This window comes from Helianthus annuus, chromosome 2, assembly GCF_002127325.2.
Source record: "Helianthus annuus cultivar XRQ/B chromosome 2, HanXRQr2.0-SUNRISE, whole genome shotgun sequence".
Taxonomy (NCBI): Eukaryota; Viridiplantae; Streptophyta; class Magnoliopsida; order Asterales; family Asteraceae; genus Helianthus; species Helianthus annuus.
The window spans coordinates 172,933,406-172,940,895 of record NC_035434.2 but is presented as its reverse complement, the minus strand read 5'-3'; positions in this window follow the sequence as shown (position 1 = coordinate 172,940,895).

Below are 7,490 nucleotides of genomic sequence, written 5' to 3'. Positions count from 1 at the left end.
AGATTTGTGGAAGAAGAAAAAGAAAATGGACAAAAAGAATTTTATCTGGCAGGCCAAATCAATATTGGATTGTGGTCTTTCTGGGCTGAATGCCTGGTTTAGTAGAGCCCAGTTCCAAGTTTTATTTCATTTTAAACATGTTGGAGTCATAAAAAATGATTTCTGCTTGTGTTTCTTTGAGTTTTGACTAGGGGTGTATTATATTTCACAACCCGTTTTTAGGCCCAAACCGATTCAGGCCATTCTTTAGGCCCATGCATCCCGGTCTGAAAAAAAAATCGATTTTCTTTTAAAAGTCCCAAATCTATACCAAGCAATTAGGGTTAGTTTATAAATTGGTTCGGGCTCAAACCAATTAATAAACTTGTTTAAAAGGGCCGGGTTAAACCAATATTTTCCTTAGAATCTCAAAGGTGCTAGACTGCGTGAACATGTCAACTATGCCTTAGGGGCTTTTTGGCAACATCTGAATGGTTAAGTGCTGAACCAGTAAGAGCTCTGAACCATTAAGTGTTGAACCAGTAAGAGGTCTGAACCATTAAGAGATTGTATAATGCTTAACCGTTCAAAGACAAATGTCTTAACAGCGTAAAATACTTAGACAGAATTATTAATTAGCTCTCATTAAATCAGTTTTGAAAGACCTCAAAATTTACCACTAAAGCCTGACCCTGCTATAAACTAGCTATACGCTTTTGTTATGTTGAACATACATGATACATTAACTTCATAACAACTTAACTCAAGAAAATTATTGAAAATTTGAAATTTAAAGATTTTTCATAAGACAATACAAACAAATGATTCAAGAATAAAGTGTAGACAAACTAATTTCCATAATCATCAAAAGTTCAACATATAACAAGCTTTTTAATTTTTATGCACAGGGGTTAAACTGGTCGATGAAAATCAAATAATCATCAAGAGTTCAGCATAAACAGAAAACATATGGTTAAAACTAAGGATTAAGATAAAAGTATCAAACAATTACTGAACTCATAAAAAACAAAAAATTACTGGAAAGTTCGAAAGAATTAAAAGACAGATATAAGATCTTAACAACATCAATATACCCGCTCTTGGTATTCCAGCTCGGTCTCCTCCATTAATTAACTAAAAAACCAAAAAGAAAAAAAGAAATTGAATATTATGGTACAAGTCAAGAGTGATCAAAAGATCATATATCAAAGATTTAATATTTGGGTACCCAAAATTTACCATTCATCTTCAACACACGGATTCCATCTAATTGTCAGGGAGATACAAGGCTCTTCACAAATATAGGGGCCATAATAAGAACCCGGAAACTATAATCCCAAAACCGAGACTTTGATCCGTTGTCCAAGAAAATCTCATCCTTGTGTATGCTGTAGGAATGTACAATTCGATATATTATCTCACGATGACGTGGTAGCAATTCCCATGACTGTTTTACATTGTACTTTTTCATCATCCATACATCGCCAAAATTAGAATTTTCGATTATGCACAAACATTCTTTCATAATTCCTAGGCTGCTCCAAGAAAATCTGAGCAGACATCCTTCACCTTCAGGTTGTGGGATTTCTTTAAATTGTTCTTTAGATAAGTCAAAAGAAATAATTACCCTCTTACTATTTTGGTCCCTTACAATCCAGTGAAGTGCACCATTGCAAAAGACACCAGCAGCAGTCATAAATGTATACATCACTTCTCCAATAACTCTCCACACATTTGATTTCAAACTCAGCACTTGAACACATGTTTGATTTTTGCCTACTTTTCGGGCCCCTACGAGAACCTTGTAATCATCTGTGGATGAATCGTAACCAAAACCCCAACATGACGGTGAATCGATCGTCGAAAGTGGTAGTTGTCTTAGCTCTCTAGTCAATGGATTGCCTACTAAAACTTTACAACTATTTAGACAAGAGATGATGCATACCAGGCCATTGGAAGAACCAACAAGCATGTAAGAACAGGAGCCATCTGTTAACCTAATTCTTCTGTGTCCAATCTCAGAGTTGTGGCGATCTTTGTTGCAACTACGGTTCAGATGACGGTTAATGAAACCAGAACTTGTGATTAAAGAATGCCATGACTTACACACACTCTTGAAACGGATCAGATCCTTCACGTTTAATGTTATTAGTATCTGCTCAAGCACATCTGCATGAACAACCTCTGCCATTAAAACCCTAATCGGCAAACAGGAACTAAAAAACACAATGATTTTTATAATAAACGATATTGATATAATTTACATTTTTGTTCTTGTAGTTTGCTAAAATCCCAGATTTGGTCCATCGTTGAAACTATTTATAAGTTGATATACAAAACGTATGAACTAAAGGTTTTGCTGAAAAAACCCGATGATATTTTCATAATTATCAAAATTACTTTACAAATGATCTTGTACGGTAATTTTGATATTGTATGGTAATTTTGTAAAACTATCTTGTACGCTAATTTTGATCTTTGTAGGCTAATTTTGATCTTTGTAGTCTAATTTTGATCTTTTTATGATAATTTTATAGAGTATCATAATTACAGCTATAAATGATCTAGTAAGACTACGGGGTGTGGAGGGGCTTGGGTTGGGGGCATTGCTTGACACCTGGCGACTGGCGAGGATGAGATCCAAAAGCTAATACTAAAACATTCGGGGTGTGGTGGGGCATCCCTTAGATGGGCATGAGCAACCACGTGAAATTTTTTTTGTTTAAACTATTTAAAATTTCATTTAATAAAAATAACACACTATTTAAATTAAAAGATTACGTAGAATATTATAAAAAATACAAAGAAAATAAAAAACCTACAAAAAATTTATCAAATTTGGTATTAAGATCTTCCAACTCGTCTCGATCATTTGTTGTTGGTGGAAATTAAAATTAAAATTTCTTTTTATCGAACAGCGCTTGGATATTTTTCCAGATCTCTCGATCTTTTGTTGTTGGAGGAAATTAAATGTATCAAATTTGGTATTAAGATCTTCCAACTGGTCGGAGTACAACCCTTTACTCAGGGCCCCGAACCTGAGGCCTAACCCGATCGAGATCTGTGAAGCCACTTTTTTGACGTGTCTCTACCAGGTGGGCGGGAAGGAGAATCATCCAAATTAAGATCAAACTCTTGATCACAAGCATCAGACTGAGCTTGGGACCAGGGTGTTCTTGCCCTTTTTGATGAGGTTGACTCGCTAGCAAGAGGGATTCTCGCCAATTTCGAAGTGTACCTACATACATCCCAACAATGCATGTACTTGAAGCCGTTCTTCTTGTTCTCTTTGTATGCTAGCAAGGCATTCTTGACAAAGTCAACCTCGATTTCACTGCTTCTTGGCGCGTTCTTCGCCTTACAAAATTACCCTAGAAGATCAAAATTACCCTATAAAGATTATTTGTAGAGTAATTTTGATAATTACCCTACGAGCAAATAATTACAAAAACGTATACCCCCACAAATTTATATACGAAAACTACATACTATCCACTACTGAGAGAAAAGTTCAGGGGGTCGGCCGTGTAAGATTAAATATATTATGTTTAATATTTAATCTAGTAGCCTTTATAATCATTTCCATAATATAGATCAAAATATATAATAACCTAATAAATAATTAGTTGGTAATTGTTGATAGACCATATTACCCTTATTAACTAATTAGGTTTCCTCCTGGGTGCTTATATAAGGAGAATTATGTAGAGGTCATAAAGTTACACACTTAATCAGAAAACCTAATCATAACATCATCATCATCGACCTCCTCTCCTATAACCGATTCCCTTGTCGGTTTTCATAGTCACCATCATCAGTCAGCACAGTAAGGAGGAACCGGATCACACTGACAAAGATGTCGAACTCCATGGCTTCTTCCATCACTGGATTCTCTACTGCACTGTCTGCGGTGACAGGTATGTTTACATGTTTTCCCTCATGTTTAAACAGAACCGATCAACATATGGTATCAGAGCATATGTTGATTAGTCGGTTCTATTTTGTATCCATAAATCTGGAATAAATTTGGAAAACAGAATTGAAAACCCTAATTAAATTCGTTTTTTATCATCCGAAATTCCATCTCAGATCAGTTTCGGATCATATGTTTTCATCCAATATTACTGTTCCGAAATTATAATGTTCAAGAATTGTCATGAAGATGTGTAAACGGGAAACGGTCCGCGGCTCTCCGTGCTTCGCTTGTCGAACTCTGGGACGCACGACGGAGGAATGTCGTGACGTCGGGCTTGAGCCGAACCTAACCGTGTCAAAACCAAGTTGAACCAAACCGAGTCGCGACCACATAATATGTATCAACAAAGTGGAACACATTGGGTTTATATATGAGTGGCAAAACGGGTTCAGGTCAAGACGAACACACTTAGAAAACATGTTAAAACTAGTGAATGGCAAATATTTGGATACCAAGAAAGTACCATTGTCTTCAACACATATGGGTTCCATCTATTTCCTAGATCGGAACCCACTAGGCGCCGCCTGGTCTTGTGGGGAGATACAAGGCTCTACACAAATATGGGAGCATCAATAAAAGCCAAATCCTTGGAAAACCATGATTCGAAGAAGCAATGGAGGAAGAAACTCTCATCCATGGGTAAGTGCAAGTAGGGCACAATATTATGACTCTTTTACATTGTACTTTTTCATTAACCATACGTAGCCAACACAAGAATACGCAAATATGCACAAACAATCTTTCATAATTCCCAGGCGGTAGCTCCAAGAATCTCTGAATTGACATACGTTACCTTCAGGTTGGGGGATTTCTATAAATTCTTGTTTAGATAGATCAAAAGAAATAATAATAAATCTCTTCTTGTTTTCATCATCTCTTATGAGCCAGTACATAAGATACCAGCCTTAGTAATAAATCTATACTCCACTTCTGGAATAACTCTCCAGACATTTGATTTCAAACGCAGCACCCGAACACATGTTCGATTTTCACCTTTCTCGGCTGTTGGTGCACTTGTGTCTGTACTTTGTCTGTATTCAGTCATGATATAAAACGATGTCTTTTGTTAGTCTTGTAAGTTTGACTAAGTCAACCATCCTCCTGGTTTGACTTGGACAAACAGTTGGTACATGATTGTAACATGTCTGTGTCGAAGGATGACTCATCGAAGGATAGTTTAGATCCTTCGATGAGCTCGAAAGATGAACCTTCGATGGATGTTGATGGACCTCGATAGATCATCCTTCGAGGTATATATATAGATCCTTCGACAGGTTTAACATCGATAGATGATCCTTCGATCAATCTACCTGATCCTTCGGACAGACAATCTGTGACGGGTATATATACCCATGTAATGTGTTCACTTCAAAACAGACTAATAAGAGAAGCAAGACAGAGAGATAGATAGATATAGACAGAGAGAGCTTTCTGTTGTGAACACACACACACTTAGAGAGAGTTTACAAAACAGATTTGTAAACATTGAGCTTGTAACCGAACCTTTCATACGCATTAATACAAGTGGTGTTAATCGGTGAATATTGTGTGTCTTGTGTTTGTGCTTGTTTCATCTCGGTTTGCACTCTAGCTTGGATTCCGCACTTGCTAGTGTGTTAACATAACAAGGTTAAGGTTTGACCTCATCCTCCGAGGGACCTACAAGTGGTATCAGAGCCGTGGCTCTTTTCCTTGTTAAAAACCGAGTTTGTACAAGACTTTGGTGTGTTTGGACAAAACTCACATGGTTTAGCACCCGTTTTTAGTGTTTTTCTCGCTTTTCTTGACGTAAAAACGTGTTCTAAACTAACCGGGTATGTTAAAAGACGGGTTGGGTAACTTAAAAACTTGTTTTTAAGAAACTTGGTGATTTCCGGCCAAATTCCGGCTTACTCCGGTGACCGGTTTCTGGATAAGATCTTTCCATTTTAAGCAATATTTTATTGGTCAAATTGGTTTTGGTGAAAAGGTATGGTCTGAACATACCTTTCTGCCGAAAGCTTTCTACCAACCCATCACCTTTTTCACCAACCTGTCAACTTTCTGTCACCTGTGTCAGTAGAGATCGAAGGATATCCTTCTAAGTCGAAAGATCATCTTTCGATCAAAGGAAGTTTCGATAGATAATCATCCTTCGAACATCCTTCGAAGTCTGAGACTTATCCTTCGATCCAGGGAATCTTTTCGAAGGATATATATTCGAAAGATAAGGATCTTTCAATTGTGAATCTTTCGAAATCATTGTTCAAAATTCAACAGTGATCTTTCGAACACTGTTGATCCTTCGAACAAATCTTGATCCTTCGATCTTGGTCTGTTTAGATTTAACAAGTTTGTGTTTTTCAGGTCTTTCGATCAGGGATCCTTCGGCTGGCTGTTATCTTTCGAGATATTAACATAGAATTCATTTTCCTTATCAAACATGAACCCAAGTTGGTGGGGAACTCCGGCTCCAGATAGTGGAAAATATACAAGTACAGGTTCAACCCCCTCATGGTGGGGTACACCGGCTCCAGATAGTGGAAAGTACACAAATACAAGTCTATCTCCCTCATGGGCCGAATCTCCGGTGTCGACATCTTCGCAGGCAAATGCCATATCGACAGGTCAATGGGCATTAGTATCAAATCAAACTCCGAGCATTCAAAGTATCTTATTGAGCGAAAACGAAACCGGAAGTTTGAATCGACCTCCAAAGTTGATGCACTTAAACGAGTATCCGGGTTGGGTTGATAGATTTCGTACTTACGTTCTTGGTCAAAATACCAAACTGTGGATACGTTTCACTACAGATTTCGATCAAGCTATAGAGGTTGCTGCTTCAGATACTGCTACGTTTGCCGATCTTCCTGAAGATCAAAAGAAAACGTATGATCTGGAAAAGAAAGCATACGCCATTCTCACTCAGGCGTTAAGCAAAGATATCTACCACCAGTTTGTCAGTTTCAAGACAACGAAGAAGTTGTGGGACGGGTTGAAAACCAGAGGAGTAGGGAATGAAGCAACACGTCAATTGCGTCATGATCTTCTCAAGAAAGAATTTGACTGTTTCACGTGCATGGATAAGGAGTCTTTGGGAGATATGACAAGCCGGTTTTATCACTTGCTTACAGAGTTGAACAATTTTGGAGTAGCGACAACTACAGCAGAGGTGGTGAAGAAGTTTGCTGATGCATTGCCTCCACAATGGAATAGTTTCTTGGAAATCTTGAAGTATAACGGAGTTTTGAGAACTACAAACATCAACGACTTCGTGCAGCTTTTAGAAAACAAGGATCAGGAGGAAACATTAAAGGCAAAAAGAGTTCCAGTGCCACAAAATCCAGAAATGTATTATGGAACTTCCAGTTCTTCGTCTGCAAGAACCGGTCCACATGCTCCACTTCAAACGGCGTTTGTCACAAGCACAGATATGTATGGCAATCCAGTACAAGTTCCTGTTAAGCCAGCTCCCACCACAGACATGTATGGAAATCCAATACAACCACCTCCTCCTCCTCCTGCTCAACAACAAGCGTGTTATGGAGGGACATCA